The sequence below is a fragment of the Carcharodon carcharias genome, chromosome 22, assembly GCF_017639515.1.
Source record: "Carcharodon carcharias isolate sCarCar2 chromosome 22, sCarCar2.pri, whole genome shotgun sequence".
Classification (NCBI taxonomy): domain Eukaryota; kingdom Metazoa; phylum Chordata; class Chondrichthyes; order Lamniformes; family Lamnidae; genus Carcharodon; species Carcharodon carcharias.
In genome coordinates, this window is record NC_054488.1 from 4,138,172 (window position 1) to 4,161,130 (window position 22,959).

Consider the following 22,959-nt stretch of genomic DNA (forward strand, 5'->3'; position numbering starts at 1 on the left):
GAGAGCGCGAAGGTGTTAGACTGGGTTATTACTGAGAGAGAGTGTTAGACTGGTTTTTGACAGAGGGCCGGTTAGACTTGTTTATTACAGAGAGAGAGGGTTAGGCTGCGTATTGCAGAGAGAGCGGGTTAGACTGGGTTGTTACAGAGATAGAAGGGTTTAGACTGGGCTATTACAGCGGGAGAGATGGTTAGACTAGGTTATTACAGAGAGAGAGTGTTAGACTGGCTTATTGCAGAGAGAGAGGATTAGACTGGGTTATTACAAAGAGAGAGGGGGTTAGACTGGGTTATTACAAAGAGAGAGGGAGTTAGACTGGGTTATTACAAAGAGGGAGAGGGTTATACTGGGTTATTGCAGAGAGAGACAGTGTTAGATTGGGTCAGCACTGAGAGAGAGGGGTTTAGACAGGGTTATTACAGCGATGGTTAGACCGCGAATTGCAGAGAGAGAGGGTTAGACTGGGTTATCACAAGAGAGAGGGATTTATACTGGCCTATTACAGAGGGAGTGATGGTAGACTGGGTTATTGCAGAGAGAGAGAGTTTGATTAGGTTGTTACAGAGAGAGAGAATTCGACTATGTTAATAGAAAGAGAGAGAGTTTGACTGGGTTATTACAGAAAGAGATTTAGACTGGTTTATTACACAGAGAAGGTTAGAATGCCTATTGCAGAGAAAGAGAGTTAGACTGGGTTATCACAAGAGAGAGGGATTTAGACTGGTTTATTACACAGAGAGAGGGTTAGAATGCGTATTGCAGAGAAAGAGAGTTAGACTGGGTTATCACAAGAGAGAGGGATTTAGACAGGCCTATTACAGAGGGAGTGACGGTAGACTGGGTTATTGCAGAGAGAGAGAGAGGGTGTTAGAGTGGGTTAATAGAGAGAGAGTTTTACTGGGTTATTACAGAGAGAGATTTTGACTGGGTTATCACAGAGAGAGAGGGCTTAGACTGGGTTATCACAGATAGAGTTTGACTGGGTTATTTCTGAGATAGAGGGTTAGACTGGGTTATTACAGAGAGAGAGGGTTAGACTGGGTAATTGCAGAGAGAGAGGGTTAGACTGTGCTATTAGAGAGTTAGACTGGGATATTACATAGAGAGAGAGAGTTAGACTGGGTTATTGCCGAGAGAGAGGGTTACTCTGGGTTAGAACAGAGAGATGGGCTTAGACTTGGTTATGACCGAGAGAGAGGGGTGGTTAAACTGGGTTATTACAAGAGAGAGAGAGTGCTATACTGGGTTATTGCAGAGAGAGAGAGGGTTAGACTGGGTTATTGCAGAGAGAGAGAGGGTTAGACTGGGTTATTACAGGGAGGGCGAGTTTGACTCTGTTATTACAGAGAGAGGGAATTAGACTGTGTTATTACAGAGATAGAGACTTAGATTGGGTTATTGCAGAAAGAGGGTTAGACAAGGTTATTACAGAGAGAGAGAGAGATTAGATTGGGTTATTACATACAGAGAGAGTGATGGTTAGACTGGGTTATTGCAGAGAGAGAGGGTTAGACTGGGTTAGTACAGAGAGTGGGGGTTAGACCTGGTTATAACCGAGAGACAGGGGGTGTTAAACTGGGTTATTACAGAGTGAGAGAGGGTTAGACTGGGTTATTACAGAGACAGAGAGAGATTAGACTGGCTATTACATAGCGAGTGAGGTTTAGACTGCGTATTGCAGAAGAAGGTTATACTGGGTTATCACAGAGAGAGAGAGGGGTTTAGACTGGGCTATTACAGATGCAGAGAGGGTTAGAGTGGGTTATTACAGAGAGAGAGGGTACGACTGGGTTATTACAGAGAGAGAGGGTTAGACTGGGTTATTACAGAGAGAGAATTCGACTGGGTTATTAGAGAGAAAGAGTTTGACTGGGTTATTACAGAGAGAGATTTAGACTGGTTTATTACACAGAGAGAGGGTTAGAATGCGTATTGCAGAGAAAGAGAGTTAGACTGGGTTATTACAGAGAGAAAGAGTTAGACTGGGTTCTTACAGAGACAGGGAATTTGATTGGGTTATTATTAGAGAAAGAGAGGGTTAGATGGGTTAGTACAGAGAGAGGTGGTTAGACTTGGTTATGACAGAGAGACGGGGGGGTTAAACTGGGTTATGACAGAGGGAGAGCGTTAGACTGGGCTATTACAGGAAGAGATTAGGTTAGAGTGGGTTATGAAAGAGAGAGAGAGGATTAATCTGGGTTATTACGGAGATGATTAATCTGGGTTATTACAGAGAGGGGGTTAGACTGGGTCATGACGGAGAGAGAGAGGGTTAGACTGGGTTATTGCGGAGAGAGAGGGTTAGACTGGGTTATTGCGGAGAGAGAGGGTTAGACTGGGTTATTGTGGAGCGAGAGGGTTAGACTGGGTTATTGCGGAGAGAGACGTTTAGACTGGGTTATTGCGGAGAGAGACGTTTTGACTGGGTTATTGCGGAAAGAGACATTTAGACTGGGTTATTGCGGAGAGAGACGTTTAGACTGGGTTATTGCGGAAAGAGACATTTAGACTGGGTTATTGCGGAGAGAGACGTTTAGACTGGGTTATTGCGGAGAGAGACGTTTAGACTGGGTTATTGCGGAGAGAGACGTTTAGACTGGGTTATTGCGGAGAGAGACGTTTAGACTGGGTTATTGCGGAGAGAAACTTTTAGACTGGGTTATTGCGGAGAGAGACGTTTAGACTGGGTTATTGCGGAGAGAGACGGTTAGACTGGGTTATTGCGGAGAGAGACGTTTAGACTGGGTTATTGCGGAGATAGACGGTTAGACTGGGTTATTGCGGAGAGAGAGGGTTAGACTGGGTTATTGCGGAGAGAGAGGGTTAGACTGGGTTATTGCGGAGAGAGACGGTTAGACTGGGTTATTGCGGAGAGAGACGGTTAGACTGGGTTATTGCGGAGAGAGACAGTTAGACTGGGTTATTGCGGAGAGAGACGGTTAGACTGGGTTATTGCGGAGAGAGACGGTTAGACTGGGTTATTGCAGAGAGAGAGGGTTAGACTAGCTTATTGCAGAGAGAGAGAGTTCGACTGGGTTATTACAGAGAGAGAATTCGACTGGGTTATTAGAGAGAAAGAATTCGACTGGGTTATTAGAGAGAAAGAGTTTGACTGGGTTATTACGAAGAGAGATTTAGACTGGTTTATTACACAGAGAGAGGGTTAGAATGCGTATTGCAGAGAAAGAGAATTAGACTGGGTTATTACAGAGAGAAAGAGTTAGACTGGGTTCTTACAGAGAGAGGGAATTAGATTGGGTTATTATTAGAGAGAGAGAGGGTTAGATGGGTTAGTACAGAGAGAGGCAGTTAGACTTGGTTATGACAGAGAGACGGAGGGGTTAAACTGGGTTATTACAGAGGGAGAGAGCGTCAGACTGGGCTGTTATAGGAAGAGATTGGGTTATAGTGGGTTATGAAAGAGAGAGAGAGGATTAATCTGGGTTATTACGGAGAGGATTAATCTGGGTTATTACAGAGAGAGGGTTAGACTGGGTCATGACGGAGAGAGAGAGGGTTAGACTGGGTCATTGCAGAGAGAGATGGTTAGACTGGTTATTACAGAGAGAGAGGGTTAGACTGGGTTATTACAGAGAGAGATTTAGACTGGTTTATTACACAGAGAGAGGGTTAGAATGCGTATTGCAGAGAAAGAGAGTTAGACTGGGTTATTACAGAGACAGGGAATTAGATTGGGTTATTATTAGAGAGAGAGGGTTAGATGGGTTAGTACAGAGAGAGGCGGTTAGACTTGGTTATGACAGAGAGACGGGGGTGTTAAACTGGGTTATGACAGAGGGAGAGAGCATTAGACTGGGCTATTACAGGAAGAGATTGGGTTAGAGTGGGTTATGAAAGAGAGAGAGAGGATTAATCTGGGTTATTACAGAGAGGATTAATCTGGGTTATTACAGAGAGAGGGTTAGACTGGGTCATGGCAGAGAGAGAGAGGGTTAGACTGGTTATGACAGAGAGAGAGAGGGTTAGACTGGGTTATTACAGAGAGAGAGGGTTAGACTGGGTTATCAAAGAGAGAGAGTGGTTTAGATAGGGCTATTGCAGAGAGAGAGAGTTAGACTGGGTAATTATAGTGAGACAGAGTGTCTGACTGGCTTGTTACAGAGAGACAGAAGGTTAGACTGGGTTATTACAGAGAGAGAGGGTTAGACTGGATTATTACAAAGAGAGAGAGGGTTAGGCTAGGTTATTGCAGAGAGAGAGGGTTAGACTGGGTTCTTATGGAAAGAGAAAGGGTTCGACTGGGTTATTGCAGAGAGAGGGGGTTAGAATTGGTTATGACAGAGGGAGGGGATTAGACTGGGTTATTACAGAAAGAGGGGGAGAGGGTTAGTTTGATTAATTACAGAGGGAGAGGGGCTTAGACTGGGTTATGACAGAGAGAAAGGGGGTTAAACTGGGCTATTACAGAGAAAGAGAGGGTTAGACTGGGTCATAACAGAAAGCGAGTGGGTTAGACATGGTTATTACAGAGTAGAGGCTTAATCTGGGTTATTACGGAGAGAGAGAGGGTTAGTCTGGGTTATTACAGAGAGAGAGGAGGTTAGGCTAGGTTATTACAGAGAGAGAGAGGGTTAAACTGTGTTATTATAGAGAAAGACCATTAGTCTGGGTTATTTCAGAGAGAAAGGGGATTAGACTGGGTTATTACAAAGAGTGAGCCGGTTAGACTGGATTATTACAGAGAGCGAGAGAGGATTAGACTGGGTTGTTTATTACAGAGAGAGAGGGTGCTAGACTGTTATTACAGAGAATGAGTGGGTCAGACTGGGTTATTACAGAGAGAGAGGGTTAGACTGGGTTATTACAGAGAGAGCGAGAGGGTTAGATTGGGTTATCACAGAGGGAGAAGAGGTTAGATTGGGTTATTACAGAGAGGGAGGATTAGACTGCGTAATGCAGAGAGGGTTAGACTGAGTTATTACAGAGAGGGGATTAGACTGGGTTATTGCAGAGAGAGAGCGAGAGGTTTAGACTGGGTTACGACAGAGAGAGTGAGTTTGACTGGGTTATTACAGAGAGAGAGACTTTCACTGGGTTATTACATGGAGAGAGGGAGGGTTAGACTGGGTTATTGCAGAGAGAGAGGGTTAGACTGGGTTATTGCCGAGAGAGAGTGTTCGACTGGGTTATCACAGCGAGAGAGAGGATTAGACTGCGTTATTATATAGAGATAGTTAGACTGGGTTATTGCAGAGAGAAACGGTTAGACTGGGTTATTAAAGAGAGAGGGTGTTAATTTTGGTTATGAGAGAGAGAGGGCATTAGACTGGGTCATCACAGAGAGAGAGAGAGTGAGGTTTAGATTAATTAATTACAGAGTGAGAGGGGGTTAAACTGGGTTATTACAGAGAGAGAGAGAGGGTGAGACTGGGTTATTTCAGAGAGAGAGTGGGTTAGACCATGTTATGACAGAGAGAGAGAGGCTTAGTTTGGGTTATTACAGAGAGAGAGAGAGAGGGTTAAACTGGGTTATTACAGAGAGAGAAAGGGTTTGACTGGGTTATTACAGAGAGAGACAGCTGGTTAGACTGGGTTATTACAGAGAGAGAGGTGGTTAAACTGGGTTGTGACAGCGAGAGAGAAAGGGTTAGACTGGGTTATTACAGAGAGAGAGAGAGTTTGACTGGGGTATTACAAAGAGAGAGGATTAGACTGCGTTATTACATAGAGAGAGATCCTACATAGAGAGAGTTAGACTGGGTTATTGCAGAGAGAGAGAGGGTGTGACTGGGTTATTTCAGAGAGAGAGTGGGTTAGACCATGTTATGACAGAGAGAGAGGCTTACTTTGAGTTATTACAGAGAGAGAGCGGGTTCGACTGGGTTATTACAGAGAGAGAGGTGGTTAAACTGGGTTGTGACAGTGAGAGAGAAAGGGTTAGACTGGGTTATTACAGAGAGAGAGAGAGTTTGACTGGGTTATTACAAAGAGAGAGGATTAGACTGCGTTATTACATAGAGAGAGATCCTACATAGAGAGAGTTAGACTGGGTTATTGCAGAGAGAGAGAGGGTGAGACTGGGTTATTTCAGAGAGAGAGTGGGTTAGACCATGTTATGACAGAGAGAGAGGCTTACTTTGAGTTATTACAGAGAGAGAGCGGGTTCGACTGGGTTATTACAGAGAGAGAGGTGGTTAAACTGGGTTGTGACAGAGAGAGAGGGGGGTTGGACTGGGTTGTTACACAGTGAGTGAGAGAGAGTGGGTTAGACCATGTTTTGACAGAGAGAGAGGATTAGTTTGGTTTATTACAGAGAGAGAGAGCAGGTTTGACTGGGTTACTACAGAGAGAGAGGGAATTAAACTGGGTTATTACAGAGAGAGTGAGAGGGTTCAACTAAGTTATTAGAGAGCGAGAGAGTTACTCTGGGTTATTACAGAGAGACAGAGAGGGTTAGAATGGGTTATTCCAGAGAATGTGTCATACTGGGTTATTACAGAGACAGAGGGTTGGACTGGGTTATTATAGAGACTGGTTAGACTGGGTTATTACAGAGAGAGAGAGAGAGGGAGGGGGGTTAAACTGGGTTATTACAGAGAGAGAGAGGGTTTGACTGGGTTATTACAGAGAAAGAGGGTTAGACTGGATTATTACAAAGAGAGAGAGGGTTAGGCTAGGTTATTGCAGAGAGAGAGGGTTAGACTGGGTTCTTATGGAAAGAGAAAGGGTTCGACTGGGTTATTGCAGAGAGAGGGGGTTAGAATTGGTTATGACAGAGGGAGGGGATTAGACTGGGTTATTACAGAAAGAGGGGGAGAGGGTTAGTTTAATTAATTACAGAGGGAGAGGGGCTTAGACTGGGTTATGACAGAGAGAGAAAGGGGGTTAAACTGGGCTATTACAGAGAAAGAGGGGGTTAGACTGGGTCATAACAGAAAGCGAGTGGGTTAGACATGGTTATTACAGAGTAGAGGCTTAATCTGGGTTATTACGGAGAGAGAGAGGGTTAGTCTGGGTTATTACAGAGAGAGAGAGGGTTAAACTGTGTTATTATAGAGAAAGACCATTAGTCTGGGTTATTTCAGAGAGAAAGGGGATTAGACTGGGTTATTACAAAGAGTGAGCCGGTTAGACTGGATTATTACAGAGAGCGAGAGAGGATTAGACTGGGTTGTTTATTACAGAGAGAGAGGGTGCTAGACTGTTATTACAGAGAATGAGTGGGTCAGACTGGGTTATTACAGAGAGAGAGGGTTAGACTGGGTTATTACAGAGAGAGCGAGAGGGTTAGATTGGGTTATCACAGAGGGAGAAGAGGTTAGATTGGGTTATTACAGAGAGGGAGGATTAGACTGCGTATTGCAGAGAGTGTTAGACTGAGTTATTACAGAGAGGGGATTAGACTGGGTTATTGCAGAGAGAGAGCGAGAGGTTTAGACTGGGTTACGACAGAGAGAGTGAGTTTGACTGGGTTATTACAGAGAGAGAGACTTTCACTGGGTTATTACATGGAGAGAGGGAGGGTTAGACTGGGTTATTGCAGAGAGAGAGGGTTAGACTGGGTTATTGCCGAGAGAGAGTGTTCGACTGGATTATCACAGCGAGAGAGAGGATTAGACTGCGTTATTATATAGAGATGGTTAGACAGGGTTATTGCAGAGAGAAACGGTTAGACTGGGTTATTAAAGAGAGAGGGTGTTAATTTTGGTTATGAGAGAGAGAGGGCATTAGACTGGGTCATCACAGAGAGAGAGAGAGTGAGGTTTAGATTAATTAATTACAGAGTGAGAGGGGGTTAAACTGGGTTATTACAGAGAGAGAGAGAGGGTGAGACTGGGTTATTTCAGAGAGAGAGTGGGTTAGACCATGTTATGACAGAGAGAGAGAGGCTTAGTTTGGGTTATTACAGAGAGAGAGAGAGAGGGTTGGATTGATTAATTACAGATGTAGAGGGGGTTAAACTGGGTTATTACAGAGAGAGAGAGGATTAGACTGGGTTGTTACAGTGAGAGAGTGAGAAAGAGTGGGTTAGACCATGTTATGACAGAGAGAGAGGATTAGTTTGGGTTATTACAGAGAGAGAGAGAGAGAGAGGATTAGTTTGGGTTATTTCAGAGAGAGAGAGAAGGTTTGACTGGGTTACTACAGAGAGAGAGGGAATTAAATTGGGTTATTACAGAGAGAGTGAGAGGGTTCAACTAAGTTATTAGAGAGCGAGAGAGTTACTCTGGGTTATTACAGGGAGACAGAGAGTGTTAGAATGGGTTATACTGGGTTATTACAGAGACAGAGTGTTGGACTGGGTTATTTTAGAGACAGTGGTTAGGCTGGGTTATTACAGAGAGAGAGAGAGAGAGGGTTAAACTGGGTTATTACAGAGAGAGAAAGGGTTTGACTGGGTTATTACAGAGAGAGACAGCTGGTTAGACTGGGTTATTACAGAGAGAGAGGTGGTTAAACTGGGTTGTGACAGTGAGAGAGAAAGGGTTATTACAGAGAGAGAGAGAGTTTGACTGGGTTATTACAAAGAGAGAGGATTAGACTGCGTTATTACATAGAGAGAGATCCTACATAGAGAGAGTTAGACTGGGTTATTGCAGAGAGAGAGGGGGTGAGACTGGGTTATTTCAGAGAGAGAGTGGGTTAGACCATGTTATGACAGAGAGAGAGGCTTACTTTGAGTTATTACAGAGAGAGAGCGGGTTCGACTGGGTTATTACAGAGAGAGAGGTGGTTAAACTGGGTTGTGACAGAGAGAGAGGGGGGTTGGACTGGGTTGTTACACAGTGAGTGAGAGAGAGTGGGTTAGACCATGTTTTGACAGAGAGAGAGGATTAGTTTGGTTTATTACAGAGAGAGAGAGCAGGTTTGACTGGGTTACTACAGAGAGAGAGGGAATTAAACTGGGTTATTACAGAGAGAGTGAGAGGATTCAACTAAGTTATTAGAGAGCGAGAGAGTTACTCTGGGTTATTACAGAGAGACAGAGAGGGTTAGAATGGGTTATTCCAGAGAATGTGTCATACTGAGTTATTACAGAGACAGAGGGTTGGACTGGGTTATTATAGAGATTGGTTAGACTGGGTTATTACAGAGAGAGAGAGAGAGAGAGAGGGGGGGGTTAAACTGGGTTATTACAGAGAGAGAGAGGGTTTGACTGGGTTATTACAGAGAGAGAGCGGGTTAGACTGGGTTATTACAGAGAGAGAGGTGGTTAAACTGGGTTGTGACAGAGAGAGAGGGGGTTAGACTGGGTTGTTACAGCGAGAGAGAAAGGGTTAGACTGGGTTATTACAGAGAGAGAGACGATTAAACTGGGATTTTGCAGAGAGAGGGGGGCTCGTTCTGGGTTAGTAGAGAGTGAGGACTTGCAATGGGTTCGTTGCAGGGAGCTCGTACTGGGCTAGTGCAGAGAGAAGAAGCTCGTACTGAGCTTGTACATAGAAAATGGGCTCGTACTGGGCAAGTACAGAGAGAAGGAGCTTGTACTGGGTTAGTACAGTGAGAAGGGGCCCGTACTGGGTTAGTACAGACAAAAGGGGCTCGTACTGGGCTTATGCAGAGAAAAGGGGCTCGTACTGGGCTTGTGCAGTGAAAAGGGGCTCGTACTGGGCTAGTGCAGAGAAAGGGGGCTCATACTGTGCTAGTACAGAGAGAAGGAGCTCGTACTGGGATAGTAGAGAGAGAAGGAGATCGTACTGGGCAGGTGCAGAGAAAAGGGGCTCGTACTGTGCTAGTACAGAGAGAAGGAGTTCTTACTGGGCTAGTACAGAGAGAGGAAGCTCGTACTGGGCTAGTACAGGGAGAAGGGGCCTGTACTGGGCAAGTACAGAGAGAAGGGGCTCGTACTGGGTTAGTACAGAGAAAAGGGGCTCATAGTGGGCTAGTGCAGAGAGAAGGGGCTCGTACTGGGCTTGTGCAGAGAGAAGGGGCTCGTACTGGGCGAGTACAGAGAGAAGGAGCTCGTACTTGGTTAGTACAGAGAGAAGGAGCTCTTACTGGGCTAGTACAGAGAAAAGGGACTCGTACTGGGTGAGTACAGAGAGAAGGATCTCATACTTGGTTTGTACAGAGAGAAGGAGCTCATACTGGGTTAGTACAGAGAGAAGAAGCTTGTACTGGACTAGTACAGAGAGAAGGAGCTCGTACTGGACTAGTACAGAGAGAAGGAGCTCGTACTGGGTTGTTACACAGTGAGTGAGAGAGAATGGGTTAGACCATGTTATGACAGAGAGAGAGGATTAGTTTGGTTTATTACAGAGAGAGAGAGCAGGTTTGACTGGGTTACTACAGTGAGAGAGGGAATTAAACTGGGTTATTACAGAGAGAGTGAGAGGGTTCAACTAAGTTATTAGAGAGCGAGAGAGTTACCCTGGGTTATTACAGAGAGACAGAGAGGGTTAGAATGGGTTATTCCAGAGAATGTATCATACTGGGTTATTACAGAGACAGAGGGTTGGACTGGGTTATTATAGAGACTGGTTAGACTGGGTTATTACAGAGAGAGAGAGGGGGGGTTAAACTGGGTTATTACAGAGAGAGAGCGGGTTTGACTGGGTTATTACAGAGAGAGAGCGGGTTAGACTGGGTTATTACAGAGAGAGAGGTGGTTAAACTGGGTTGTGACAGAGAGAGAGGGGTGTTAGACTGGGTTGTTACAGCGAGAGAGAAAGGGTTAGACTGGGTTATTACAGAGAGAGAGTGTTAGACTGGGTTATTACAGAGAGAGAGACGATTAAACTGGGATTTTGAGGAGAGAGGGGGGGCTCGTACTGGGTTAGTAGAGAGTAAGGACTTGCAATGGGTTCGTTGCAGGGGGCTCGTAATGTGCTAGTACAGAGAGAATGGGCTCGTACTGGGCTAGTGCAGAGAGAAGGAGCTTGTACTGGGTTAGTACAGAGAGAAGGGGCCCGTACTGGGTTAGTACAGACAAAAGGGGCTCGTACTGGGCTTGTGCAGAGAAAAGGGGCTCGTAGTGGGCTAGAACAGAGCAAGGGGGCTCATACTGTGCTAGTACAGAGAGAAGGAGCTCGTACTGGGATAGTAGAGAGAGAAGGAGATCGTAGTGGGCAGGTGCAGAGAAAAGGGGCTAGTACTGTGCTAGTACAGAGAGAAGGAGTTCTTAGTGGGCTAGTACAGAGAGAGGAAGCTCGTATTGGGCTAGTGCAGAGAGAAGGAGCCTGTACCGTGCTAGTAGAGAGAGAAGGAGCTTGTACTGGGCTAATGCAGAGAGAAGGAGCTCGGACTGGGCTAGTGCAGAGAGAAGGGGCTCATACTGGATAAGTACAGAGAGAAGGGCCTCGTACTTGGTTAGCAGAGGGAGAAAGAGCTTGTACTGGGCTAGTACAGAGAGACGGGGCTCGTACTTGATTAGTACAGAGAGAAGGAGCTCTTACTGGGCCAGTACTGAGAGAAAAAGCTCGTACTGGGCTAGTACAGAGAGAAGGGGCTTGTGCTGGTTTAGTGCAGAGAGAAGGAGCTCGTCCTGGGCTAGTGCAGAGAAAAGGGGCTCGTACTGGGTTATTTCAGAGATAAGGGGCTCGTACTGGGCTATTACAGAGAGAAGGAGGTTGTACTGGGCTAGTGCAGAGAAAAGGAGCTCATATTGGGCTAGTACAGAGAGGAGGAGTCCGCACTGTGCAAGTACAGAGAGAAGGAGCTTGTACTGGGCAAGTGCAGAGAAAAGGGGCTCGTACTGGACCAGTACAGAGAGAAGGAGGTCGTTCTGTGCTAGTGCAGAGAAAAGGGGCTCGCACTGGGCTAGTACAGAGAGAAGGAGCTCGTAGTGGGCTAGTACAGAGAGAAGGAGCTCGTATTGGGCTAGTAAAGAGAGGAGGAATCCGCACTGTGCAAGTACAGAGAGAAAGGGCTCGTATTGGGCTAGTACAGAGAGAAAGAGCTCATATTGGGCTAGTACAGAGAGGAGGAGTCCGCACTGTGCAAGTACAGAGAGAAGGGGCTTGTGCTGGTCTAGTGCAGAGAGAAGGAGCTCGTCCTGGGCTAGTGCAGAGAAAAGGGGATCGTACTGGGTTATTACAGAGATAAGGGGCTCATACTGGGCTATTACAGAGAGAAGGAGCTTGAACTGGGCAAGTGTAGAGAAAAGGGGCTCGTACTGTGCTAGTGCAGAGAGAAGGAGTTCTTACTGGGCAAATACAGAGAGAAGGGGCTCGTATTGGGCAAGTAAAGAGAGAAGGAGCTCGTACTGGGCGAGCACAGAGAGAAGGGGCTCATACTGGGCGAGTACAGAGAGAAGGGGCTCGTACTGGTCGAGTACAGAGAGAAGGGGCTCGTACTGGTCGAGTACAGAGAGAAGGGGCTCGTACTGGTTGAGTACAGAGAGAAGGGGCTCGTACTGGTCGAGTACAGAGAGAAGGGGCTCGTACTGGTCGAGTACAGAGAGAAGGAGGTCGTACTGGGCTAGTGCAGAGAAAAGCTGCTCGTATTGGGCTAATACAGATAGAAGGAGCTCATATTGGGCGAGTACAGAGAGGAGGAGTCTGCACTGTGCAAGTACAGAGAGAAGGAGCTTGTACTGGGCAAGTGCAGAGAAAAGGGACTCGTACTGGTCTAGTACAGAGAAAAGGGGCTCGTACTGGGCTAGTACAGAGAGAAGGAGTTCATATTGGGCTAGTACAGAGAGGAGGAGTCCGCACTGTGAAAGTACAGAGAGAAGGAGCTTGTACTGGGCAAGGGCAGAGAAAGGGGCTCATACTGTGCTAGTGCAGTGAGAAGGAGTTCTTACTGGGCAAGTACAGAGAAAAGGGGATCGTACTGGGCTATTACAGAGAAAAGGGGCTCGTACTGGGCTATTACAGAGAAAAGGGGCTCGTACTGGGCATGTACAGAGAGGAGGGGCTCGTACTGGGTGAATACAGAGAGAAGGAGCTCGTAATTGGTTAGTACAGAGAGAAGGAGCTCGTACTGGGCAAGTACAGAGAGAAGGGACTCGTATTTGGTCAGTACATAGAGAAGGAGCTCATACTGCGTTAGTACAGAGAGAAGGAGCTTGTACTGGGCAAGGGCAGAGAAAAGGGGCTCGTACTGTGCTAGTGCAGAGAGAAGGAGTTCTTACAGGGCAAGTACAGAGAGAAGGGGCTTGTACTGGGCAAGTACAGAGAGAAGGGGCTCGCACTGGGCAAGTACAGAGAGAAGGGGCTTCTACTGGGCAAGTACAGAGAAAAAGTGCTCGTACTGGGCAAGTACAGAGAAAAGGGGCTCGTACTGGGCGAGTATAGAGAGAAGGAGCTCGTACTTGGTTAGCACAGAGAGAAAGTCCTCGTACTGGGCTAGTACAGAGAAAAGGGGCTCGTACTGGGCGAGTTCAGAGAGAAGGAGCTCGTACTTGGTTAGTACAGAGAGAAGGAGCTCGTACTGGGCAAGTGCAGAGAAAGGGGCTCATACTGTGCTAGTGCAGAGAGAAGGAGTTCTTACTGGGCAAGTACAGAGAGAAGGGGCTTGTACTGGGCAAGTACAGAGAGAAGGGGCTTCTACTGGGCAAGTACAGAGAAAAGGTGCTCGTACTGGGCAAATAGAGAGAAAAGGGGCTCGTACTGGGCGAGTACAGAGAGAAGGAGCTCGTACTTGGTTAGCACAGAGAGAAAGCGCTCGTACTGGGCTAGTACAGAGAAAAGGGGCTCGTACTGGGCGAGTTCAGAGAGAAGGAGCTCGTATTGGTTAGTACAGAGAGAAGGAGCCCGTACTGGGCAAGTACAGAGAGAAAGGACTCGTACTTGGTCAGTACAGAGAGAATGAACTCATACTGGGTTAGTACAGAGAGAAGGAGCTTGTACTGGGCTAGTACAGATAGAAGGGGCTTGTACTTGATTAGTACAGATAGAAGGAGCTCATATTGGGCTAGTACAGAGAGGAGGAGTCTGCACTGTGCAAGTACAGAGAGAAGGAGCTTGTACTGGGCAAGTGCAGAGAAAAGGGGCTCGTACTGGGCTAGTACAGAGAAAAGGGGCTCGTACTGGGCATGTACAGAGAGGAGGGGCTCGTAATTGGTTAGTACAGAGAGAAGGAGCTCGTACTGGGCAAGTACAGAGAGAAGGGACTCGTATTTGGTCAGTACATAGAGAAGGAGCTCATACTGCGTTAGTACAGAGAGAAGGAGGTCGTACTGGACTAGTACAGAGAGAAGGAGGTCGTTCTGTGCCATTGCAGAGAAAAGGGGCTCGTACTGGGCTAGTGCAGAGAGGAGGAGTCCACACTGTGCAAGTACAGAGAGAAGGAGCTTGTACTGGGCAAGTGAAGAGAAAAGGGGCTCGTACTGTGCTAGTGCAGAGAGAAGGAGTTCTTACTGGGCAAGTACAGAGAGAAGGGGCTTGTACTGGGAAAGTACAGAGAAAAGGTGCTCGTACTGGGCAAGTACAGAGAAAACGGGCTCGTACTGGGCGACTACAGAGAGAAGGAGCTCGTAATAAGTTAGTACAGAGAGAAGGAGCTCGTACTGGGCAAGTACAGAGAGAAGGGACTCGTATTTGGTCAGTACATAGAGAAGGAGCTCATACTGCATTAGTACAGAGAGAAGGAGGTCGTTCTGTGCTAGTGCAGAGAAAAGGGGCTCGTACTGGGGTCGTACAGAGAAAAGGAGTTCGTATTGGGCTAGTACAGAGAGGAGGATTCCGCACTGTGCAAGTACAGAGAGAAGGAGCTTGTACTGGGCAAGTGCAGAGAAACGGGGCTCGTACTGCGCTAGTGCAGAGAGAAGGAGTTCTTACTGGGCAAGTACAGAGAGAAGGGGCTTGTACTGGGTTAGTACAGAGAGAAGGGGCTGGTACTGGGTTAGTACACAGAGAAGGAGCTCAAAATGGGTTATTACAGAGAGAAGGAGCTCGTACTGTACTAGTACAGAGAGAAGGAGTTCGTACTGGACTAGTGCGGAGAGAAGGAGCTCGTACTGGGCTAGTGCAGATCGAAGGATCTCGTACTGGCCTAATGCAGATCGAAGGAGCTCGTACTGGGCTAGTGCAGAGAGAAGGAGCTCGTGCTGGGCTAGTGCAGAGAGAAGGAGCTCGTAATGGGCTAGTGCAGAGAGATGGAGCTCGTTCTGGGCTAGTGCAGAGAGAAGGAGCTCGTAATGGGCTAGTGCAGAGAGAAGGAGCTCGTACTGGGTTAGTACAGAGAGGAGGGACTGTTACTGGGTTAGTACAGAGAGAAGGGGCTGGTACTGGGTTAGTACAGAGAGAAGGGGCTGGTACTGCGTTAGTACAGAGAGAAGGGGCTCGTACTGGGCTAGTACAGAGAGAAGGAGCTCGTACTGGTCTAGTACAGAGAGAAGTGGCTCGTACTGGGCTAGTACAGAGAGAAGGAGCTCGTACTGGGCAAGCGCAGAGAAAAGGGGCTCCTACTAGGCTAGTACAGAGAGAAGGGTCTCGTACTGGTCAAGTACGGAGAGAAGGGGCTCGTACTTGGTTAGTAGAGAGAGAAGGAGCTTGTACTGGGCTACTACATAGAGAAGAGGCTCGTACTTGATTAGTACAGAGAGAAGGAGCTCATAATGGGCCAGTACTGAGAGACAAAGCTCGTATTGGGCTAGTACAGAGAGAAGGGGCTCGTGCTGGTCTAATGCAGAGAGAAGGAGGTCGTCCTGGGCTGGTGCAGAGAAAAGGGGCTTGTACTGGGCTAGTACAGAGAGAAGGAGTTCGTATTGGGCTAGTACAGAGAGGAGGAGTCCGCACTGTGCAAGTACAGAGAGAAGGAGCTTGTACTGGGCAAGTGCAGAGAAAAGGGGCTCGTAATGTGCTAGTGCAGAGAGAAGGAGTTCTTACTGGGCAAGTGCAGAGAGAAGGGGCTTGTATTGGGCAAGTACAGAGAGAAGGGGCTTCTACTGGGCAAGTAAAGAGAAAAGGTGCTTGTACTGGGCTAGTACAGAGAAAAGGGGCTCGTACTGGGCGAGTACAGAGAGAAGGAGCTCGTACTTGGTTAGTACAGAGAGAAAGAGCACGTACTGGGCAAATACAGAGAGGAGGGACTCGTAATTGGTTAGTACACAGAGAAGGAGCTCAAACGGGGTTAGTACAGAGAGAAGGAGCTCGTACTGGACTAGTGCGGAGAGAAGGAGCTCGTACTGGGCTATTGCAGAGAGAAGGAGCTGGTACTGGGCTAGTGCAGAGCGAAGAAGTTCATACTGGGCTAGTGCAGAGAGAAGGAGCTCATGCTGGGCTAATGCAGAGAGAAGGAGCTCGTACTGGGCTAGTGCAGAGAGAAGGAGCTCGTACTGTGCTAGTGCAGAGAGAAGGAGGTCGTACTGGTCTAGTACAGAGAGAAGGAGCTCGTACTGGGCTAGTACAGAGAGAAGGGGCTCGTACTGGGCTAGTACAGAGCGAAGGAGCTCGTACTGGGCAAGCGCAGAGAAAAGGGGCTCCTACTAGTCTAGTACAGAGAGAAGGGGCTCGTACTGGTCAAGTACGGGGAGAAGGGGCTCGTACTTGGTTAGTAGAGAGAGAAAGAGCTTGTACTGGGCTACTACATAGAGAAGAGGCTCGTACTTGATTAGAACAGAGAGAAGGAGCTCATACTGGGCCAGTACTGAGAGACAAAGCTCGTATTGGGCTTGTACAGAGATAAGGGGCTCGTGCTGGTCTAGTGCAGAGAGAAGGAGGTCGTACTGGGTTAGTACAGAGAGAAGGAGCTCGTACTGGGCTAATGCAGAGAAAAGGGGCTAGTTCTGTGCTAGTGCAGAGAGAAGTAGCTCATACTGGGTTAGTACAGAGAGAAGGAGCTCGTACTGGACTAGTACAGAGAGAAGGAGCTCGTACTGGACTAGTACAGAGAGAAGGAGCTCGTACTGGACTAGTACAGAGAGAAGGAGCTCGTACTGGACTAGTACAGAGAGAAGGATCTTGTACTGGACTAGTGCAGAGAGAAGGACCTCGTACTGGGCTAGTGTAGAGAGAAGGAGCTCGTACTGGGTTAGTACAGAGAGAAGGGGCTGGTACTGGGCTAGTACAGAGAGAAGGAGCTCGTACTGGGCAAGCGCAGAGAAAAGGAGGTCGTACTAGGCTTGTACAGAGAGAAGAGGCTCGTACTGAGCTAGTATAGAGAGAAGGGGCTCGTACTGGGCTAGTACAGAGAGAAGTAGCTCATACTGGGTTAGTACAGAGAGAAGGAGCTCGTACTGGACTAGTACAGAGAGAAGGAGCTCGTACTGGACTAGTACAGAGAGAAGGAGCTCGTACTGGACTAGTACAGAGAGAAGGATCTCGTACTGGACTAGTGCAGAGAGAAGGACCTCGTACTGGGCTAGTGCAGAGAGAAGGAGCTCGTACTGGGTTAGTACAGAGAGAAGGGGCTGGTACTGGGCTAGTACAGACAGAAGGAGCTCGTACTGGGCAAGCGCAGAGAAAAGGAGGTCGTACTAGGCTTGTACAGAGAGAAGAGGCTCGTACTGAGCTAGTATAGAGAGAAGGGGCTCGTACTGGGCTAGTACAGAGAGAAGGGGCTCGTACTGGGCAAGGACGGAGAGAAGGGGCTCGTAATTGGTTAGTAGAGAGAGAAGGAGCTTATACTGGGCTACTACAGATAGAAGGGGCTCATACTTGATTAGTACAGAGAGAAGGAGCTCATACTGGGTCAGTACTGAGAGAAAAAGCTCGTACTGTGCAAGTACAGAGAGAAGGGTCTTGTGCTGGTCTAGTGCAGAGAGAAGGAGCTTGTACTGGGCTAGTACAGAGAAAAGGGGCTTGTACTGTGCTAGTAGAGAGAAGGAGCTTGTACTGGGCTAGTACAGAGAGAAGGAGCTCTTATTGGGCTAGTACAGAGAGGAGGAGTCCGCACTGTGCAAGTACAGAGAGAAGAAGCTTGTACTGGGCAAGTGCAGGGAAAATGGGCTCGTACTGGGCTTTTGCAGAGAGGAGTTCTTACTGGGTTAGTACAGGGAGAAGGAGATCGTACTGGGCAAGTACAGAGAAAAGGGGCTCGTACTTGGCTAGTACAGAGAGGAGGGGCTTGTACTTGGCAAGTAAAGAGAGAAGGAGGTCGTACTGGGCTAGTGCAGATAGAAGGAGCTCATATTGGGCTAGTACAGAGAGGAGGAGTCCGCACTGTGCAAGTACAGAGAGAAGGAGCTTGTACTGGGCAAGTGCAGGGAAAATGGGCTCGTACTGGGCTAGTACAGATAGAAGGAGCTCATATTGGGCTAGTACAGAGAGGAGGAGTCCGCACTGTGCAAGTACAGAGAGAAGGAGCTTGTACTGGGCAAGTGCAGAGAAAAGGGGCTCGTACTGGGCTAGTACAGAGAAAAGGGGCTCGTACTAGGCATGTACAGAGAGGAGGGGCTCGTACTGGGCGAATACAGAGAGAAGGAGCTCTTACTTGGTTAGAACAGAGAGAAGGAGCTTGTACTGGGCAAGTACAGAGAGAAGGGACTCGTATTTGGTCAGTACATAGAGAAGGAGCTCATACTGTGTTAGTACACAGAGAAGGAGCTCGTACTGGACTAGTACAGAGAGAAGGAGGTCGTTCTGTGCTAGTGCAGAGAAAAGGGGCTCGTACTGGGCTAGTACAGAGAGAAGGAGTTCGTATTGGGCTAGTACAGAGAGGAGGAGTCCGCACTGTGCAAGTACAGAGAGAAGGAGCTTGTACTGGGCAAGTGCAGAGAAAAGGGGCTCGTACTGTGCTAGTGCAGAGAGAAGGAGTTCTTACTGGGCAAGTACAGAGAGAAGGGGCTTGTGCTGGGCAAGTACAGAGAGAAGGGGCTCGCACTGCACAAGTACAGAGAGAAGGAGCTCGTACTGGACAAGTACAGAGAGAAGGAGCTCGTACTGGACTAGTACAGAGAGAAGGAGCTCGTACTGGACTAGTACAGAGAGAAGGAGCTCGTACTGGAATACTGCAGAGAGAAGGAGCTCGTACTGGGCTAGTGCAGAGCGAAGGAGCTCGTACTGGGCTGTTGCAGAGAGAAGGAGCTCATACTGGACAAAAACAGAGAGAAGGAGCTCGTACTGGGTTAGTACAGAGAGAAGGGGCTGGTACTGAGTTAGTACAGAGAGAAGGGGCTGGTACTGCATTAATACAGAGAAAAGGGGCTCGTACTGGGCTAGTACAGAGAGAAGGAGCTCATACTGGACTAGTGCGGAGAGAAGGAGCTCGTGCTGGGCTAGTGCAGAGAGAAGGAGCTCGTGCTGGGCTAGTGCAGAGAGAAGGGATAGGTACTGCGTTAGTACAGAGAGAAGGGGCTGGTACTGGGTTAGTACAGAGAGAAGTGAATGGTACTGCGTTAGTACAGAGAGAAGGAGCTCGTACTGGGCTAGTACAGAGAGAAGGGGCTCGTACTGGACTAGTACAGAGAGAAGGATCTCGTACTGGGCAAGCGCAGAGAAAAAGGGCACCTACTAAGCTAGTACGGAGAGAAGGGGCTCGTATTGGACAAGTACAGAGAGAAGGGGCTCGTACTTGGTTAGTAGAGAGAGAAGGAGCTTGTACTGGGCTACTACAGAGAGAAGGGCCTCGTACTAGGCTAGTGCAGAGAAAAGGGGCTCGTACTGGGCTAGTGCAGTGAAAAGGGGTTCGTACTGGACAGAAACAGAGAGAAGGAGCTCGTACTGTACCAGTACAGAGAGAAGGAGCTCGTCCTGGACTAGTGCAGATCGAAGGAGCTCGTACTTGGCTAGTGCAGATCGAAGGAGCTCATACTGGGCTAGTGCAGAGAGAAGGAGCTCGTACTGGGCTAATGCAGTGAAAAGGGGCTCGTCCTGGACTAGTACAGAGAGAAGGAGCTCGTACGGGACTAGTGCAGAGAGAAGGAGCTCGTACTGGACTAGTGCAGAGAGAAGGAGCTCATACTGGGTTACTACAGAGAGAAGGAGCTCGTACTGGACTAGTACAGAGAGAATGAGCTCGTACTGGACTAGTGCAGAGAGAAGGAACTCATACTGGACTAGTGCAGAGAGAAGGAGCTCGTACTGGGCTAGTGCAGAGAGAAGGAGCTCGTACTGGACAAAAACAGAGAGAAGGAGCTTGTACTGGGTTAGTACAGAGAGAAGGAGCTGGTACTGGGTTAGTACAGAGAAAAGGGCCTGGTACTGCATTAGTACAGAGAGAAGGAGCTCATACTGGGCTAGTACAGAGAGAAGGAGCTCGTACTGCTCTAGTGCAGAGAGAAGGATCTCGTACTAAGCTAGTGCAGAGAGAAGGGGCTTATACTGGGTTAGTACAGAGAGAAAAAGCTTGTACTGGGCTAGTACAGATAGAAGGGGCTCGTACTAGGGTAGTGCAGAGAGTTGGAGCCTGTACCGTGCTAGTAGAGACAGAAGGAGCTGGTACTGGACTAATGCAGAGAAAAGGGGCTCGTACTGTGCTTGTACAGAGAGAAGGAGCTCGTACTGGGCTAGTACAGAGAGAAGGGGCTCGTACTGGGCTAGTGCAGAGAGAAGGGGCTCATACTGGGCAAGTGCTGAGAGAAAAAGCTCATACTGGTCTAGTACAGAGAGAAGGGGTTTGTGCTGGTCGAGTGCAGAGAGAAGGAGCTCGTCCTGGGCTAGTACAGAGAAAAGGGGCTCGTACTGGGCAAGTGCAGAGAGAAGGGGCTCGTACTGGGCAAGTGCAGAGAAAAGGGGCTCGTACTGGGCTAGTAGAGAGAAAAGGGGCTTGTACTGGGCTAGTAGAGAGAAGGAGCTTGTACTGGGCAAGTACACAGAGAAGGAGGTCGTACTGGGCAAGTGCAGAGAAAAGGGGCTCGTACTGGGCTAGTGCAGAAAAAAGGGGCTCGTACTGGGCTAGTAGAGAGAAAAAGGGCTTGTACTGGTCTAGTAGAGAGAAAGAGCTTGTACTGGGCAAGTACAGAGAGAAGGAGGTCGTACTGGGCTATTACAGAGAGGAGGAGTCCGCACTGTGCAAGTACAGAGAGAAGGAGCTTGTACTGGGCAAGTGCAGAGAAAAGAGGCTCGTACTGTGTTTAGTGCAGAGACAAGGAGTTCTTACTGGACAAGTAGAGAGAGAATGGGCTCGCACTGGGCAAGTACAGAGAGAAGGGGCTCGCACTGGGTAAGTACAGAGAAAAGGCGCTCGTACTGGGCAAGTACAGAGAAAAGGGGCTCGTACTTGGTTAGTACAGTGTGAAGGAGCTCATACTGGGTTAGTACAGAGAAAGGAGCTCGTACTGGACTAGTACAGAGAGAAGAAGGTCATTCTGTGCTAGTGCAGAGAAAAGGGGCTCGCACTGGGCTAGTACAGAGAGAAGCAGCTCGTTCTGGGCTAGTACAGAGAGAAGGAGCTCGTACTGGGCTAGTACAGAGAGAAGGAGCTCGTATTGGGCTAGTACAGAGAGGAGGAGTCCGCACTGTGCAAGTACAGAGTGAAGGGGCTCGTACTGGGCTAGTACAGAGAGAAGGAGCTCATATTGGGCTAGTACAGAGAGAAGGAGCTCGTACTGGACTAGTGCAGAGAGAAGGAGCTCGTACTGCTCTAGTGCAGAGAGAAGGAGATCGTACTGGGCTAGTGCAGAGAGAAGGAGCTCGTACTGGACAAAAACAGAGAGAAGGAGCTTGTACTGGGTTAGTACAGAGAGAAGGGGCTGGTACTGGGTTAGTACAGAGAAAAGGGCCTGGTACTGCATTAGTACAGAGAGAAGGAGCTCATACTGGGCTAGTACAGAGAGAAGGAGCTCGTACTGGGCTAGTACAGAGAGAAGGAGCTCGTACTGGGCAAGCGCAGAGAAAAGGGGCTCGTACTAGGCTAGTACAGAGAGAAGAGGCTTGTACTGGGCTAGTACAGAGAGAAGCGTATCGTACTGGGCAAGTACGGAGACAAGGGCCTCGTACGTGGTTAGTAGAGAGAGAAGGAGCTTGTACTGGGCTAGTACAGAGTGAAGAGGCTCGTGCTTGATTAGAACGGAGAGAAGGAGGTCGTACTGGGCTAGTGCAGAGAAAAGGGGCTTGTACTGGGCTAGTACAGAGAGAAGGAGCTCATATTGGGCTAGTACAGAGAGGCGAAGTCCGCACTGTGCAAGTACAGAGAGAAGGAGCTTGTACTGGGCAAGTACAGAGAAAAGAGGCTCGTACTGTGTTTAGTGCAGAGACAAGGAGTTCTTACTGGACAAGAAGAGAGAGAAGGGGCTCGCACTGGGCAAGTACAGAGAGAAGGGGCTCGCACTGGGCAAGTACAGAGAGAAGGGGCTCGTACTGGGCAAGTATAGAGAAAAGGGGCTCGTAGTTGGTTAGTATAGTGTGAAGGAGCTCATACTGGGTTAGTACAGAGAAAGGAGCTCGAAATGGACTAGTACAGAGAGAAGAAGGTCATTCTGTGCTAGTGCAGAGAAAAGGGGCTCGCACTGGGCTAGTACAGAGAGAAGCAGATCGTTCTGGGCTAGTACAGAGAGGAGGAGTCCGCACTGTGCAAGTACAGAGAGAAGGGGCTCGTACTGGGCTAGTACAGAGAGAAGGAGCTCATATTGGGCTAGTACAGAGAGAAGGAGCTCGTACTGGACTAGTGCAGAGAGAAGGAGCTCGTACTGCTCTAGTGCAGAGAGAAGGAGCTCGTACTGGGCTAGTGCAGAGAGAAGGGGCTTATACTGGGTTAGTACAGAGAGAAAAAGCTCGTACTGGGCTAGTACAGATAGAAGGGGCTCGTACTAGGGTAGTGCAGAGAGTTGGAGCCTGTACCGTGCTAGTAGAGAGAGAAGGAGCTTGTACTGGACTAATGCAGAGAAAAGGGACTCGTACTGTGCTTGTACAGAGAGAAGGAGCTCGTACTGGGCTAGTACAGAGAGAAGGGGCTCGTACTAGGCTAGTGCAGAGAGAAGGGGCTCGTACTTGATTAGTACACAGAGAAGGAGCTCATACTGGGCCAGTACTGAGAGAAAAAGCTCATACTGGGCTAGTAAAGAGAGAAGGGGTTTGTGCTGGTCGAGTGCAGAGAGAAGGGGCTCGTACTGGGCAAGTGCAGAGAAAAGGGGCTCGTACTGGGCTAGTAGAGAGAAAAGGGGCTTGTACTGGGCTAGTAGAGAGAAGGAGCTTGTACTGGGCAAGTACACAGAGAAGGAGGTCGTACTGGGCA